Below are 17,814 nucleotides of genomic sequence, written 5' to 3'. Positions count from 1 at the left end.
CAGTGCATCTGTGTGGTTAGCCAGGCAGGCATTCTGCATCTAGGAGATTGTCTCCCTAGTTCAGGGGCACAGGGGGCAGGGCTGGGGCAAAGGAGCAGGTCTGCAGCATTAGGGAGAGGAACTGAAAAGAAGGTTACTTTCAGGAGGACAAAGCAGGCTATGGAATATCTTGCAATGGAACCGAACAAGAGTCTGTCCTCTGCACACATATGTGAGCAGGGATGTCAGGTGTTCTCAACAAAATTACTCACAACCAGAGAATAGGAAAGGGATGGTGGTGTGAAAAAACCCATTAGGACTCCCCTGGTGGTTCAGTGCTAAGACTACACGCTCCCATTGCAGGAGGCCTGGGCTTGATCTCTGGTGAGAAAACTAGATCCCGTATGCCACAACTAAAGATTCTGTATACTGCAACGAAGATCCAAAGACACTGAGCACTGAAACTAAGATCCAGCTGAGCCAAATAAAAAAATAATATTTAAAAATACCCACCCATTTTTTGTAGATATACCTCGTCCCTCCCCACTCCTTTTCCTTTGAGAAAGTTTTAACATTCTCATAATACTTAGCACCAGGCCTTCCCTGGTGACTCAGATGGTGAAGAATCTTCCTGCAATGCAGGAGACCCGGCTTCAATCCCTGGGTCGATCCCCTGAAGAAGGGGAATGACAACCCACTCCAGTATTCTTGCCTGGAGAATCCCATGGACAGAGGAGCCTGGCGAGCTACAGTCCAGGGGGTCACAGAGAATCGGACATGACTGAGCGACTAACACTTTCACTTCACTTTATACTTAGCATTAGTGTACCTGAACATATTATTTGAAAATGGATTAACTAGGCAGCAAAATTATTCACATATCTTTATATAATATTTGTATAACACTTAATATGTGCTAGGCATTGTTTTAAGTATTTTCCAAATAAATATTAGATCATCTAATCCTTGTAACAACTCTATGAGAGATCATCACTACTGTTATCCCCATTTTATAGATAAGGAAACTGGAGTACAGAAAAGATAAGTAGCTTGCCTAAGATCGCACAGCTAGTAAGTGGCAGAGTCCAGGTGGTCTTCTCCCAAGTCCGTGCCTTGCTTTCCCATTAAGAAAGGACTATAAAGCAAGTGCTGAGAGGGGACATTTGTTCTTTTGGCTACACCCACTTCTTATGTTAGAGAAGTACTGGCAAGACTAACCCATGGAAGGCAATGGAATGCTGGACACACTACCCCAAAATATGGCACCTTAGCATCCTGAATACTTTAAATTGAAGGAGTTTTGAGAAAATGACAGAAGTAGGAAGGTCACTGTGACCCTCCCCTCATCCTTTTCCCCTGAAATGTCGTAAAATGTTCATGTGAGAGTTACCTTCCTTATATTCAGAGGGAAGGAGCATCCTTACCTGAAGACAAAGGGATGCCAAGAAGCATCCTAACAAACAGTCCTTGGTAAGTTTTTCCCAGTTTACTGTATTTACCTCATACTCCTTAATCTATCACATTCCTCCATAACAGTCCTTGCTCCCTCAAACCTAGCATAAAATACTCAGCTCTGTTTCCTTAAACCTTCATTTCTTTATGCAGGCTCCTGTGACACATAAGTATCAAATAAGTTAGTTTGCTTTTCTCCTATTAGTCTGCCTTTTTCAGTTTAATTTTCAGATCCAGCCAGGGACCCTAGGAAAGTTTTTCTTCCCCTACAAAGGCAGTGCTTTCCGCACTGGCCAATACACGCCATGCTGCAGCCCTAACAAGGGCTCCATGGGGCATTTCTCAAGGCAAGTCTCAGTACAACGTGGACGTCCATGTTTGCTCTTAGTCCGTCTCTTTCTTCGCCAGATGACTGTGGTGAACACTGGAAATAGTACAAATAATGCAAGAGAGGTTGAGTGAGGTGCCGGGCACTGCAGATAAACAAGTCCGCTCAACTCAAGCAGATCACTGGAGAATCTCTCCATTTAGGTGACAGAACGCAGGCTAGGAAACAGGAGAAAGGTCAGGGAAGGAAGAAGAATGACCTATTAAGGAAGCCAATGGAGGAGAGAGTGCCAAGACGGGACTGTCCAAAAGCATCAAATGCGGCCAAGAGGCCAAGAAGACTAAGAATTGTATGAAGACTGGACTTGATAAAGTGAGAAGTTACCAAGAGGAATACAGAGGAGGGCTTTGGGATGAGTCAATCAAGGATGACTTCCTGTAAAGGACTAATTTTGAAATCAGCCTTGAAAACTCTAAAGAACATACATTGAAAGAAGAGGGGAGAGAATCTTGGGCAAAATGATACATTTAAGGAAAGGGAAGGAAGTATGAGCAAGCTTGGCAGGTAAGTGTAAGTGCAAGACTTTACTGCAGAGGAAGGTGCCTGGCACCGGAAGCAGAACAGAGAAGCTGGTGAGACTCAGAAGCGAGGTGGCAACTATTAGAAAATCTTTAAGGCTTTTGTAAAGAGTTTGCCTTGGTGTATAGGTATTTTTTTTTTAAACAATTTATTTGGCTATGATGGGTCTTTGTTGCTGCTCGGGATTTTCTCTAGTTGTGGCAAGTGGGGGCTGCTCTAGTTGCAGTGCACGGGCTTCTCACTGTGGTGGCTTCTCCTGCTGTGGAGCACAGCTCTAGGGTGCAAGGACTTCAGTAGTCGTGGTGTGTGGGCTTCAGCAGCTGAGGCTCCCGGGCTCTAGGGCGCTGGCTCACTCCTTGTGGCATGTGAGCTTAGTGGTTCTGCAACATGCGGGGTCTTCCTGGACAACGGATTGAACCCATGTCTCTTGCATTAGCAGGTGCATTCTTTACCACTGGGCCATCAGGGAAGCCCTGGTGTATCGGTTTTTTTTTTTTTTAATATAGATTTTTAAAATTTTATTTATTTATTAATTTGGCTGTACAAGGTCTTAGTTGCTGCATGTGGGATTGTTGACCTTTGTTGTTTTGTTCATTAATTTTGTTGGGTAGAGGTTCACTCAATTTCCCTGCTCCACTGTGGAGGAAGTCAGTTTTGCATTTACTAAATGAGTCTTTTCAGTATTCCTGATGGCTTTTATATGTGCATTTTACATGTGGCTCCTCGTATACCACCAATACAATCTGTAGTAAGACAAGCAGAGCTTATTGCATAAAGGAGAACACCACCCCAAAAAGCTTTGGCAGTATTTTGAAGGGAAAAAGCAAGGACAGACTTTATGGAGAATTGGAGGTTTGATTGAGGGTGAGTCTTTCAAAATAAGTGCTTAATTACAATTAGGTAAGGATCATGATATAACAGTTGAGGAATGGTAGAAACAGCCAAGAGGAGAATTTTGAGGGGAAGAATTCAAAGAATCTTAAGGGGCAAACTATTGATGCTTTCCATCAAAGTATTGATGGTTCTTTCAAGAAGTTACTATAATGAACACTCAAGCCATTCATCTGGATGGGAGACTCCTGGAAATTAAGTGATGCTAATGAACACAGAAGAATAACGAAATCAAGCTAATGAAGACAGGAATAGCACAAAGTCATATTATTGTAGACAGTTAAGATATGCTTCCCCTCCTCAGGGTTTGACTAAGAAATATAGTATATCATATATGGTATATGATAAATATGATAATATCATACACAAATTTTTTGGGGGGGGATGGGGCAAGCTATAGTTTTTCCAGTACTCATGTATGGATGTGAGAGTTGGACTATAAAGAAAGCTGAGTGCCGAAGAATTGATGCTTTTGAACTGTGGTGTTGGAGAAGCCTCTTGAGAGTCCCTTGGATTGCAAGGAGATCAAACCAGTCCATCCTAAAGGAAGTCAGTCCTGAATATTCATTGGAAGGACTGATACTGAAGCTGAAACTCCAATACTTTGTTCACCTGATGCAAAGAACTGACTCATTGGAAAAGACCCTGATGCTGGGAAAGATTAAAGGCAGGAGGAGAAGGGAATGACAGAGAATGAGATCGTTGGATGGCATCACCGACTCAATGGATATGAGTTTGAGCAAGCTCCAGGAGTTGGTGATGGACAGGGAAGCCTGGTGTGCTGCAGTCCATGCAGTCGCAGAGTTGGACACAACTGAGCAACTGAACTGAACTGGCATGCTACTTGGCTTGCAAGATCTTACTTCCTCAACCAGGAATTTGAACCTGTGCCACAGGCTATGGAGGTTATCCACCATGATGTCCAGTGCATTAACATCAAAGGGCCAGGTGTATTATATTGCTGGAGAAGGAACCTCATGGGTGTCTTAAACTCAGACACTTATTTTTTGGCTTCTAGAGATGAATGCCAAGTGGCAAAAGAACATTAACTTTGCCGCCACTATGCGGAACTGATATGGACACTATGGAGCTCTCCCAGGTACACATCCTTTCTGTGTCCCCATTTCTTGTTTTTAAGAGGCTTCAGCCTCTTAGACCTTCCCTGAATACCAAAGGGCAGATTCAAAGAGTTGCTTATCAGGGAAGGGAGGGAGTGAAGAAACAAACGAGGAGCAGTCAAGAAACAATAGTGTAATAAAAAGCATCATCCTTGTTCTTCCTCAAGGAATATATTTGACAATATATTCGGCTTCTTCAGCAGGAGCTAAGGCTCCCACCTGGTGAGTACACTTCATCTGAGTACAAGATTCCTGGGGCCCCGTCCTGTTACCTCACCACTAACCAGCCAGAAAAAATCTGCACACAGTGGATGATAAAAGACTCTGACCGCCTCCCTAAATGATTAACTGTGATTAAATCCCCCTTTCTCTCTTTAAAAATGTTCATGGTCAAGCAGAATCTTGAGAGTTGGTTCTTGGATACGAGTCTGCCTTCTTCCCAGGTTGCTGGCCTCCTGAATAAAGCAATCTTTCTTTTCCAACCAACATTTGTCTCTTCAGAATTGGCTTTTGAGTGGCAATCAGCCAAACTCGGGTTAGGTAACACATGTTTCTCTAGTATCTTGTAGCCACTATTAGTTCTGTGATTTATTTTTGTTTCTGGATTGCTTATGGCTAAGTTATTCCCCAAATTTTGTTTGTCATATTTGTTTATCTATTTGTCCATCTTAAGACCATGCAAACTAGGAAGGAGAACAACCTTTGACCAGGAGGGGAAACAGCTTTTTGACATCCAAACTAGTAAGTTTTTTGGTTTCTGTTTTTACTCTTGACTTACAGCTGAAATTGTAGATTTAAATCTATAGGTTAAGAATCACCCGCCAATGCAGGCTGGCTTGGCACTCACAGCTAGATCTTAATGTGCTCCTGGTGGACACGAACAATCAACAACAGACAAGACCACCCTGTGACCAGGATGGATTAGGACAATAACAAGCCCATTCCAATAATGTCTGAACACAGACAAAACAAGAATATTGTCCAAGCTGTAAAATACCAAATATCTGCCTGTACCAGCTAGTGTGAGTAACTGATGCTGCTTCACCAATGATAGCTCTAGGCTTAGTGCGCCCTCCCTAGGAATAAGAGGTATTGAGATAATTCTAGTTTGTCCCCACTTTCACCGAGAGTAAACCCTCTCTTCCTGTACCTTCTCCAAAATCACCCAACCAAATCTCTAGTACTGTAAGTCCTTTCTTACACTCTTGTACTGAGTTGCCCCACAGTTCCCTATGATATATATTCTCTTCTGCTTCAGTGAGTTACCAACCAGACTTGCTCAACTACAGGAGTGTTCCTGATGGTCTTTGCCTGAAGGGCATAAACAATATTTAAGACTGTGAAATGTAAATTTGTAATCAAATACATTGAATCATCACACTGACAACATTTTTATTTCAATAGTAATTACATTTTGTAGTATGTATGTTTGTAGTAACCTGAAGTTAATGTTTAAGTTCTTTTTAGCTTAAAACATTGGACTGGGAATTCTAGTGGTCAGGACTCCAGAGTGCTTCCTCTGCAGAGAGCACAGGTTAGTTCCCTGGTCAGGAAACTAAGACCCCAAAAGCCGTGAGATGCAGCCCTAAACAAAACACACACAAAAAGCAAACAAACAAAAACACTGGACTGGTATTAGATAAATTAATAGATAGTCACTGAATACCTAGACAACTCCTCAGTAATGTAGAATACTGGATTGTTGATTATTACTAGGCATAGTTTTAAGTATACATAGTTTTGCTTATTTTTATGTGCTGTAGAGGGTCATGATAATAAACATGTTCACTTTGCCACTTTAAGAAGCTGAAAAGGGATGTATGTGGTTGTAGAAAGTTGTATTATATGTGCTCATGAGCTTTGCTCATCTGCTAAAATGCTCCTGTACAAGAAGCAGTTCTTATTTACCCATCCCCTGGTTTTGTCCATACAACAGAAATTAGTTGCTGTGGTTAAAGGTAGTCAACATAAATAGTTGGGACTAAAATGGCAACCCACTGCAGTGTTCTTGCCTGGAGAATCCCAGGGACAGGGGAGCCTGGTGGGCTGCCATCTAGGGGGTCGCACAGAGTCGGACACGACTGAAGCGACTTAGCAGCAGCAGCATTCTATAAGCAATAGTAATAGAGAAATAAAACTGTGAATGTCTTTTTGTTTTGCAAGAGGGAAAAAGAAAAAGCTTTTGTCCTAAAGCACAAGTCCTCTGGTTTTTTCGTCTCTAGGTTTCTGAACACTTAGCAAGTTGGAAATGGAACCAAAGGAAGTTTAAAGACCTTTTCATTGATTGATTGATTTAGCAATGATGACTCCATGGATGATAATGTAAATAACATCACAGTATTACCATAAAATAGCTTTGATCTCATGGATTCAAGAGAGAACAACTATACTAAACATTATTAGAGTGTCAGTTAGTTCCAGAATATTAAAGGGCATAATTCAGGACAAAACTTAAAAATTAATTTTATTTGCCTGTGCACCCAGGCTGTTTTAACAAAATACCACAGACTAGACAGCTTACAAACAACAGATATTTATTGCTCACAGTTCTAGAGGCTGGAAAGTCCAAGATCAAGTGCCAAAGGTCACTTTGACCTTGGAGTGACCAGAAAGGTCACTTTCTGGTGAGGGTGACCTCACCAGACCTCATGTGCTGTAGAGAGGTTGTAACTTGGGTCATGATAATAAACATGTTCACTTTGCCACTTTAAGAAGCTGAAAAGGGATCTTCACTGAAACTATCACAACATTAGCAGGCACCTTCTCCCTGTGTCCTCACGTGGTGGAAGGGGCCAGGGATCCCTGTGGAGTCCCTTTCATAAGGCACTCATTCCACCCTAAGCACTTCTCAACGTTTCCAGCTCTGAAAATATTATCATCTTTGGGTGTTAGGTTTTTAACATATAAATTCCAGGGGTGGGGGGAGGACACGATATATCATTCAGACCACAGCACTTTGATTTATGCTACCTGAGTTTGAAAGGAAGCTGTGAAATGGACGAGGGCTTTAGTGACGTTCACCCTGTCTTGAACTGCTTGCTTTTATGACATTATTCCTCCGAGAGACCAGTCAGCCATTTTGGGGCAGGTTGAGTGTATCAGGCCTCTTCTATCAGCTTGAGCACCTCCTGGAATCCTTTTGCTCCATTATAACTACGAACGGTTACATGTAGCAAACCTGGAGTGAGAGGGGTATGATTACCAATGGGTTCAGGACCCTCAGACATAGAAGTTTGAGTTGCAGGATCAGGAAGGCCATGCAGACCTGCTGAGGTGGTAGCTGAGGGTGAGGGGAATTTAGAACCCATAATGGAGGGAGGAGAGGATGAGTACTAGTTGAGACCTTGAGATCAAATGCAGGAGTAGATGCTGTAGTTCTTCCAACACACTTCCCACAGGAAGGAAGTTTCCCTCAAGAAGAGAGACCCATGGGCAGCATGGAGGAGGTGCCCCTGAACCTGAATAGACAAGTGGGTCTGCGTGGTACAATGGGTGCACTATGGCAGCGATGAGAAAGTGCCTCTTGGGTCTCTCACTACAGGGAGCATGACTGACTGTAGGCCTCCGCTGCTGTGCTTGGCAACTCACACGTCCATGATTCCCTAGCTGGTGACTGAGCACAGCGAGGATAATAAGGTAGGCCCTTTCGTGAGAGACTTGTTGCTTTTCTTTTTAAAATTTTAATGAATTTATTCATTTTACTTGTTTCTTTTCTTACAGAGATTTCAGCTGGAAGACTACTTGATGGCATGACAAGTTTTTCTTTGTTTTTTTTTTTTTTTTTAACTTTTTATTTTATATTGGGGTATAGCTGATTAATGGGCTTCCTTTGTGGCTCAGCTGGTAAAGAATCCTCCTGCAATGTGGGAGACCTGGGTTTGATCCCTGGGTTGAGAGGATCCCCTGGAGAAGGGAAAGGCTACTCACTACAGTATTCTGGCCTGGAGAATTCCATGGACTCTATAGTTGGTGGGGTTGCAAAGAGTCAGACAGGACTGAGCGACTTTCACTTTCACTTTCATAGCTGATTAATGGGCTATTCTCTAGTCAGCTGGTAAAGAATCCACCTGCAATGCAAGAGACCCCAATTCGATTCCTGGCTTGGGAAGATCCCCTGGAGAAGGGATAGGCTACCTACTCTAGTATTCCTGGGCTTCCCTGGTGGCTCAAATGGTAAAGTATCCACTTGCAATGCAGGAGACCTGGGTTCCATCCCTGGGTCAGGAAGATCCCCTGGATAAGGGAAAGGCTACCCACTCCAGTATTCTTGCCTGGAGAATCCCCACGGACAAAGGAGCCTGGAGAACTACAGTCCATGGGTCCCAGTCAGACGTGACTGAGTGACTAAGCACAGCACAGCACATAGCTGATTGACAAAAACAATGTTGTCATAGTTTCAGTGAACAGCAAAGGGACTCAGCCATACATATGCATGTATCCATTCTCCCCCAAACTCCCCTCCCTTCCAGGCTGCCACAAAACATTGAACAGAGTTCTATGTGCTGTACCGCAGGTCCTTATTGGTTATCCATTTTAAATAGAGCAGTGTGTACATCTGACAAACTTTTCTTACAGTTGCTAGTTTGTTTCTGCACTCCACTCTGCCTTCCTTCCTTTCTTCTGTCCTTTTCTTCCCTCCTCCTTCCTCCCCTCCTCCTTACATCCAGGATTAGACCTGCTGACCAATCCTAGCATATCAGTTCAGAAACTAGTTTACAATCCACTCAGAATCATAGCTGGTACTGTCTTAATACAACGTAGTACTCAGAGTTGTGTTGACATAGATAGACCACCATGTCCTCAGCAAAGAGATCAGCCCAACTCAAAACACAGTTATATGCCAGTCCAGCTTGACACAGAAACCAAACCACCCTTGACTAACCCAGATTATTAATAGAACAAAAGTCTGATTTATGATGACCCAGAGTCCAGAATATGCTAGATCATTCCCAGATCATTCACACATTAATTTATTCAACAAGTATTTATTGCAGGCTTACTAGGCTCCAGGCACTATGTAAGTGTTAATGCTTATCTGGGCATGGCAGGATTCCAGAGAGGCTTGCATCGCCCTAGTGAGCTAAATGCATGGTCCAGCTCCTCTTCCTGTTGTAGTCAACGTTTCCAGACTATTGTCAACAGATAAATTCTCACAGATTTTTTCTCATGATGTCATATTCTGCTTCATTTCCTTATGACAAGTTTTTATTACATAATAGCATGTCACATTATGGCCTCATCCCATAACACTTGACCTAGTAGATTTCTATACCTGCTTATGACCATTCATTCAACACATATTTATTAAATGTCTTTAGATTGCTAGGTTCTGGAGACACTAAAATACTGCTTTTAAGTAACTCAGTCTTTAATTCTATCCCCAAAAATTAATACATTAAAAAAAAACTACTGAAATTCTAAAATAAGGGTATAAGTTCTTTAATAAAGATATCTTCAAAATTCTATGAGAGTGAGCTTCCCTGGTGGCTCCATGGTAGAGAATCTGCCTGTCAATGCAGGAGTTTAGTTCAGTTCAGTCGCTCAGTCATGTCCGACTCTTTGTGACCCCATGGACTGCAGCATGCCAGGCCTCCCTGTCCATCACCAATTCCCGGAGTTTACCCAAACTTATGTCCATTGAGTCAGTGATGCCATCCAACCATCTCATCTTCTGTCGTCCCCTTCTCCTCCTGCCCTCAATCTTTCCCAGCATCTGGGTCTTTTCAAATGAGTCAGCTCTTTGCATCAGGTGGGCAAAGTACTGGAGCTTCAGCTTCAACATCAGTCCTTCCAATGAACACTCAGGACTGATCTCCTTTAGGACGGACCAGTTGGATCTCCTTGCAGTCCAAAGGACTCTCAAGAGTCTTCTCCAACACCACACTTCAAAAGCATCAATTCTCCAGCACTCAGCTTTCTTTATAGTCCAACTCTCACATCCATACATGACTACTGGAAAAGCCATGGCCTTGACGTGATGGACCTCTTTTGGCAAAGTAATGTCTCTGCTTTTTAATATGTTGTCTAGGTTGGTCATAACTTTTCTTCCAAGGAGTAAGCATCTTTTAATTTCATGGCTGCAGTTACCATCTGCAGTGATTTTGGAGGCCCCGAGAATAAAGTCCGACACTGTTTCCACTGTTTCCCCATCTATTTGCCATGAAGTGATGGGACTGGATGCCATGATCTTAGTTTTCTGAATGTTGAGCTTTAAGCCCACTTTTTCACTCTCCTCTTTCACTTTCAAGAGGCTCTTTAGTTCTTCACTTTCTGCCATAATGGTAGTGTCATCTGCATCTCTGAGGTTAATGATATTTCTCCTGGCAATCTTGATTACAGCTTGTGCTTCCTCCAGCCCAATGTTTCTCATGATGTACTCTGCAAATAAGTTAAATAAGCAGGGTGACATTATACAGCCTTGACATACTCCTTTTCCTATTTGGAACCAGTCTGTTGTTCCATGTCCTGTTCTAACTGTTACTTCCTGACCTGCATACAGGTTTCTCAAGAGGCAGATCAGGTGGTCTGGTATTCCCATCTCTTTCAGAATTTTCCACAGTTTATTGTGATCCACACAGTCAAAGGCTTTGGCACAGTCAATAAAGCAGAAGTAGATGTTTTTCTGGAACTCTCTTGCTTTTTCCATGATCCAACAGATGTTGGCAATTTGATCTCTGGTTCCTCCGCCTTTTCTAAAACCAGCTTGAACATCTGGAAGTTCATGGTTCACTGAACCATGGCTTGCTGAAGCCTGGCTTGGAGAATTTTGAGCATTACTTTACTAGAGTGTGAGATGAGTGCAATTGTGCAGTAGTTTGAGCATTCTTTGGCATTGCCTTTCTTGGGGATTGGAATGAAAACTGACCTTTTCCATTCCTGTGGCCACTGCTGAGTTTTCCAAATTTGCTGGCATGTTGAGTGCAGCACTTTCGCAGCATTATCTTTCAGGATTTGAAATAGCTCCACTGGAATTCCATCACCTCCACTAGCTTTGTTTGTAGTGATGCTTCCTAAGGCCCACTTGACTTCACATTCCAGGATGTCTGGCTCTAGGTAAGTGATCACACCATCGTGATTATCTGGGTCATGAAGATCTTTTTTGTACAGTTCTTCTGTGTATTCTTGCCACCTCTTCTTAATATATTCCGCTTCTGTTAGGTCCGTACCATTTCTGTCCTTTATTGTGCCCATCTTTGCATGAAATGTTTCTTTGGTATCTCTAATTTTCTTGAAGAGATCTCTAGTCTTTACCACTCTGTTGTTTTCCTCTATTTCTTTGCACTGATCACTGAGGAAGACTTTCTTATATCTCCTTGCTATTCTTTGGAACTCTGCATTCAAATGGGTATATCTTTCCTTTTCTCCTTTGCTTTTCACTTCCCTACTTTTCATAGCTATTTGTAAGGCCTCCTCAGACAGCCATTTTGCTTTTTTGCATTTCTTTTTCTTTGGATGGTCATGATCCCTGTCTCCTGTACAACGTCAGAAACCTCCATCTATAGTTTTTCAGGCACTCTGTCTATCAGATCTAGTCCCTTAAATCTATTTCTCACTTCCACTGTATAAGCATGAGAGATTTGATTTTTCGCCAGTGCAGGAGACACAGATTTAAACCCTGGTCTGGGAAGATCCCATATGCCACAGAACAACTAAGCCCATGCACCACAACAATTGAGTCTGTGCTCTAGAGTCCAGAAGTGGAAACTACTGAGCCCATGTGCCACAACTACTGAAGCCTGTGTACCCTAGAGCCTGTGTTTTGCAACAAGAGAAGCCACTGCAATGAGAAGCCTGTGTGCTACAACCAGGTAGTAGCACCGCTTGCTGCAACCAGACAAAAGCCACGCAGCAACAAAGACCCAGCACAGCCAAAAATAAATAAATTAATTAATTAAAATTCTATGAGAGCCTATGCAAGAAAGAAGAGATTAACACATCCCCTCCCCAAAGCTTGCCATTCTGGAAGATATTTGCAAAATTAATGACCTTTTTACTTAACTTCTTCACTTCCTCTTCTTTCAGTTTGGTTAAGTTGCTCAGTTGTGCCCGACTCTTTTCGACACCATGATCTGCAGCACGCCAGGTTTCCCTGTCCATCACCAACTCCCAGAGCTTGCTCAAACTCATGTCCATCAAGTCGGTGATGCCATCCAACCATCTCATCCTCTGTTGTCCAAAAAGAACCTGGCATCCAGACGCTGATAAAATGGTTATTTTGAGACATCAGTCTTCCATCTTCTTGGTCAGCTGGCCTTCCAAATAAAGTCATATTCCTTGCCTAAAAAAAAAAAAATTCTCTCAGAGCCTAAAATAATAAATAATTCCTCAGAGGAATTATTTTTTAATGTTAGGAGGGTGTAGTTAGGGGAAGTGATTTATCCACTATTTTTTTTTGAAAAATGACTAGGAGTTTAGTGAGAGAGAAAGACATTACAAGAAAAGCACTCTGTGCCAAGCCATGCAGGCAGTAAGGAGAATTGGATACCCCAAGGACAAATAGTTGGTGATGCTTTGAAATGTGTTATCTGTTGGAGACATAATGGTTTATTACACTTGAGGACAATGAGATTTGTTCTAAACTTGACCCAAGGATGTTTGACACAAAGGACACCTGACAATAGCATATAATAAAAATCACGCCAATGTTAGTAAATTTGGGAGGAAAGCAAATATCTTATAAATTAAATTTCATTGATCCAGTTTAGTTCCTTGATTGATGCATAGACTGCATGATGGAGGCAAATGCTCTGAGGTTAGAGTTGCAGGTTTAGAAAGAATACTATTGGGATTAAAATGGCAGGATATAAACATTCTGCTGCTTCTACTCTTGTCGCAATGAATTTTCCAAGGTCTATATATCTTATGTCATAGATTCCCCTCCTACAACGTTGATTCATCTCTTTATTACATGGAATTCCCCAAACCAGTGTCACACACTTAAATGCCTACAAGTGCTAGGTGGATGATGTAAGTAAAGCTGACAAGTGGGGATTGTAACAACTATCTGCCTTGTCCAAAGAGAGAAGCTGTTACTTTGCTCCAGCCAGTTGCTGCCATGTAGGAATGCAGGCTAAGGACTGTCAGAACGCCAACATTTTCAAGAGAAGCCAGACATCCTAATTTTTATTATGAAAACTTGTGATTTGGTAACTAGTTGGGAAAAACCCCAATTCTGTAGGCAGGCCAATACAATGTGTCTATAGGTCTAATTGTACCCCTGGGCACCAGTTGGTAACCTCAGTCCTACAACTTTTCTAGTTTTCTATGATATCATGTTTAAAGGAATAAAGGACTGTTCCATCTCCTTCTGATATTACTAGTTTCCCAAATAAGGACTCATCCTTCTCCTCTTGTCAAGAATTATTTTGCACTACCCTTTAGTAATTTCAGTTTGTCCACCCCTTTAAGCATCAAGTTTTACCCCTCTTTTGTGATAGCAGGAACTATACTAACAATCTTCTACATTTCTGAATTTGCCTGGCCACACCCTTTACGTCATGAATTGCCTTACCACTTTGGAATGTCAACTAATGCCTTCATACTACTGCAATCATTTGCCAGTTTCTTTGTATCATGTCCAATGTATTTGTATGGCACCACAAAAGGGTGAGTTGCTTGGGAAAGTTCATGATGTCATTAGAAAATGTCTACATTAAAAGGATCATAAAAGTTAGAGGGACCTCCCTGGTGGTCCAGTGGCTAAGACTCCATGCTCCCAATGCAGGGGGCCCAGGTTCGATCCCTGGTCAGGGAACTAGATCCCACGTGCTGCAGCTAAGAGTTCGCATGCCACAAATAAAGATCCCACATGCCACATCAAAGACTGAAGGTCCTGTGTCCCACAACTAAGAGCTGGTGCAAATAAATATTTTTTAAAAAGAATCATAAAAGTTAGAGAAGGATGCGTAAACACTGTGAGTCAGATCTATTTAGAGTGAGTAAAAGTACAAACTCAGTTTTACAAGTATTTCAGGTAAACATCTTTCATAGTGAAGTTTTATAGGAGATCTCTAAAATGACTGCTTTCTGGATATTCTGTCTATTCCTTAGGGGAACAAGAGGTTATCTTTTTTTTAACTTCATAAAATAAAAATAAAAATCTAGTGATTGGGAATAAGATTTATATAACTACAGTCATTGCACATTTTAGTTTTTTGCTGAACAGAAACAAAAATTATGAATGTAGCACACACTACTTGATAATGTTCCTTACTGCAGCATGACTGAATTTTTTTCTCACTAAATTCTTATAATCTATGGAACAAATACTTCATACTACTTTGTTTCTAGTTTGTTCTTTCCTTTTTTAAGGATTTCTAGTGCTAGTCACTCCAGTGCACCCCACCATGGGGTGCAATGGCACCCCACTCCAGTGCTCTTGCCTGGAGAGTCCCATGGACAGAGGAGCCTGGTAGGCTGCAGTCCATGGGATCGCTAGGAGTTGGACACAACTGAGCGACTTCACTTTCACTTTTCACTTTCATTCATTGGAGAAGGAAATGGCAACCCACTCCAGTGTTCTTGCCTGGAGAATCCCAGGGATGGGGGAGTCTGGTGGGGTGCCGTCTTTGGGGTCGCACAGAGTCGGACATGACTGAAGTGACTTAGCAGCAGTGCTAGTCACTCAGTCATGTCCAACTCTTTGCAACCTCATGGACTGTAGCCCGCCAGGCTCCTCTGTCCATGGAATTTTCCAGGCAAGAATACTGGAGTGGGTAGCCTTTCCCTTTTCCAGTGGATCTTCCTGACCCAGGGATCGAACCCAGGTCTTTGGCATTGCAGGTAGATTCTTTACTGTCTGAGCCACCAGGGAAACCCAGGGATTGCTAAGTGGGAGTAAAATTATTGTTCTTAAGATATTATAAAGCTTTCTCAGTAGAGATAGTTTAATTTTTAAAATAAAACTTGGACTGCAAGGAGATCCAACCAGTCAATTCTAAAGGAGATCAGTTCTGGATGTTCATTGGAAGGACTGATGCTAAAGCTGAAACTCCAATACTTTGGCCACCTCATGTGAAGAATTGACTCATTGGAAAAGACCCTGATGCTGGGAGGGGTTGAGGGCAGGAGGAGAAGGGGACAACAGAGGATGAGACGGCTGGATGGCATCACCGACTCAATGGATATGAGTTTGAGTAAACTCCGGGAATTGGTGATGGACAGGGAGGCCAGACATGCTGCGATTCATGGGGTCACAAAGAGTCGGACACGATTGAGTGACTGAACTGAACTGAACTGAAAGGACTTTTGAAATTATTGTCATTGTAACATGGATCTAGATACTGTTTTTACTGTTTGATTTACTCTTATTAATATGTGTCTCCTATGTGATGATCACTAATATCAGCAGGCAGAGGATACAATTTCCATTCTTTTTCTAAAGGAAAAAAGATAAAAGCAGGGATTTCTCTGGTGGTCCAGTGGCCAAGACTCCACACTCCCAATGTAGGGGTCTCAGGTTTGACCCTTAGTCAGGGAACTAGATCCCACATGTCACAATTAAAGATCCTGAATGCCACAACTAAGACTCGGTGGAATCAAATAAATAAATAAAATATTTTAAAAAGATAAAAATCAAAATCAAATCCCCTTGTCAAAATACTGAGAAAAACATCCTTAGAAAACCTAAGATAATTTGGTAATTTTCCTTGTATTCACTTATTTGCTCATTCAACAAATATGTATTAATTGCCTATTATACGTATCAGACTCTGGGTAAATGGTGATAAACCAAATATTGTCCATAGTCTTACAGATTTTCTGGCCAAGTGAGAGAGACAGACAAAAAACAATTAAGGAGGGGCTTCCCTGGTGGTTCAGTGGTAAAGAATTCACCTGCCAGTGCAGGAGACATGGGTTTGATCCCTGATCCGGGAGGATTCCACATGCCTCTGAGCAACTAACCCCATGGTGCTCCACAACTATTGAGCCTGTGACCTAGAGCCCAGGAGCCACAACGACTGAGCCCATGTGCTGCAACTGCTGAAGCCCACGCGCCTTAGAGCCTATGCTCTGCAACAAGAGAAGCTACCACAATGAGAAGCTCTCACACCACAACCAGAGAGTAGCCCCTGCTTGCCACAGCTAGAGAAAAGTTGAGCAGCAATGAAGACCCAGCACAGCCGAAAATAAGTTAATCAAGTTAAAACAAAAACAATTAAAGAAAAAAGTGCATATATATGTATGAGTGAGTGAGTGAGTGAAAGTCGCTCTTTGCAACCTCATGGACTATACAGTCTATGAAATTCTCCAGGCAAGAATACTGGATTAGGTAGCCTTTCCCTTCTCCAGGGGATCTTCCCAACCCAGGGATTGAACCCAGGTCTCTCACAACACAGGAGGATTCTTTACCAACTGAGCCACCAGGGAAGCCCAAATATATGTATACCTATATATAAATGAATTTCATACATATGTACATGTATACTATTAGGAAGAATAATGGGAAGGAGGAGAGGAAAATTACTTTAGGTTGAGTGGTCAAAGTGGGCTTTTCTGAGGCAACAGCACTTGAGTACTAGTGAAGGAGAAGGATCTGACTATGTAAAATGTAGAGGAAAGAGTGGTCTATGAAGTGGGTATAGCTTGGGCAATGGCCTTGCTAGGAATGGCTTCTCAGAACAACAATAAACATGGCTAGAGTACAGTGATTGAGAAGGATATTAGTGAGAAATAAGGCTGAACAGAAAGCTAGGAGACCTCATGAAGAGTCTTGACAGATGCTGGATGGAGTTTGGATTAGAAGCCATTGTTTTCAAGTAAAGCCAGGCTATGTTTTAAAGATCACCCCCACCCCCACCCCCGACTTCCCCACAACTACTGTGTGGAGAATGGGATATAGGAGATCAGAGTGAGTTTCAGACATGACTTTTGTAGCTATTTGCAGTATTCTAGTGAGAAATGATGATGACTTGGACTGGGTTGGTGGGAGGAGAGAGACAAGTAGATTATATATGTCAGAGTAGAGTCAACAGAACTTGTTGATGAGTTATACAGTATGAAGGAGCATTAAGAATCAGAAATGACTCAGAGGGTTTGGCTTAAGCAACTAGGTACATTCCATTTACCGAAATGTAAAAGACAGAGTGCTGAATAGGTTCTCTGGAAAGCAGATGCTGAAACAGAGTTAGGTGTGCCACAAGTTTCTCAGGAAAGAACACTTGTAAAAGGAAAAGAAGCAGGAGCAGAATGGTACAGGGAAAGTTGTAAGCAGTGATGAAACCTGACAAAGTCTCTGCCAGCCCAGTGGCAAGTACCAGAGCAAAGGCTGCTAGTTAGTAGAGTTCTGTGTTAGACTGCTTGGTATCTAACACTGCTTTAGGTCCTTTTACTACCACTTTGCTCATTCATTGGCTGGGAATCTCCCCAAGAAGAGCATGCCATCAGTTATATGGCATATAATGTTGGCTCTAAAGGTGAGGTGGACCCTGAAGCAGGTAAGAACTGGAAGCTCTCAGCTAACCACAT

General features: G+C 42.2%; 1 non-coding gene across 1 annotated transcript; it reads left to right on the top strand.

Annotated features, from left to right (window-relative positions):
- The first annotated feature begins 14,028 nt into the window (after positions 1-14,028).
- On the top strand, positions 14,029-14,101 carry TRNAW-CCA (transfer RNA tryptophan (anticodon CCA)). Its single transcript has one exon. It is a non-coding gene; the product is annotated as a tRNA-Trp (tRNA).
- Positions 14,102-17,814: the final 3,713 nt, after the last annotated feature.

The sequence above is a fragment of the Bos javanicus genome, chromosome 15 (assembly GCF_032452875.1).
Source record: "Bos javanicus breed banteng chromosome 15, ARS-OSU_banteng_1.0, whole genome shotgun sequence".
Classification (NCBI taxonomy): domain Eukaryota; kingdom Metazoa; phylum Chordata; class Mammalia; order Artiodactyla; family Bovidae; genus Bos; species Bos javanicus.
This window is presented reverse-complemented; position numbering and strand designations above follow the sequence as displayed.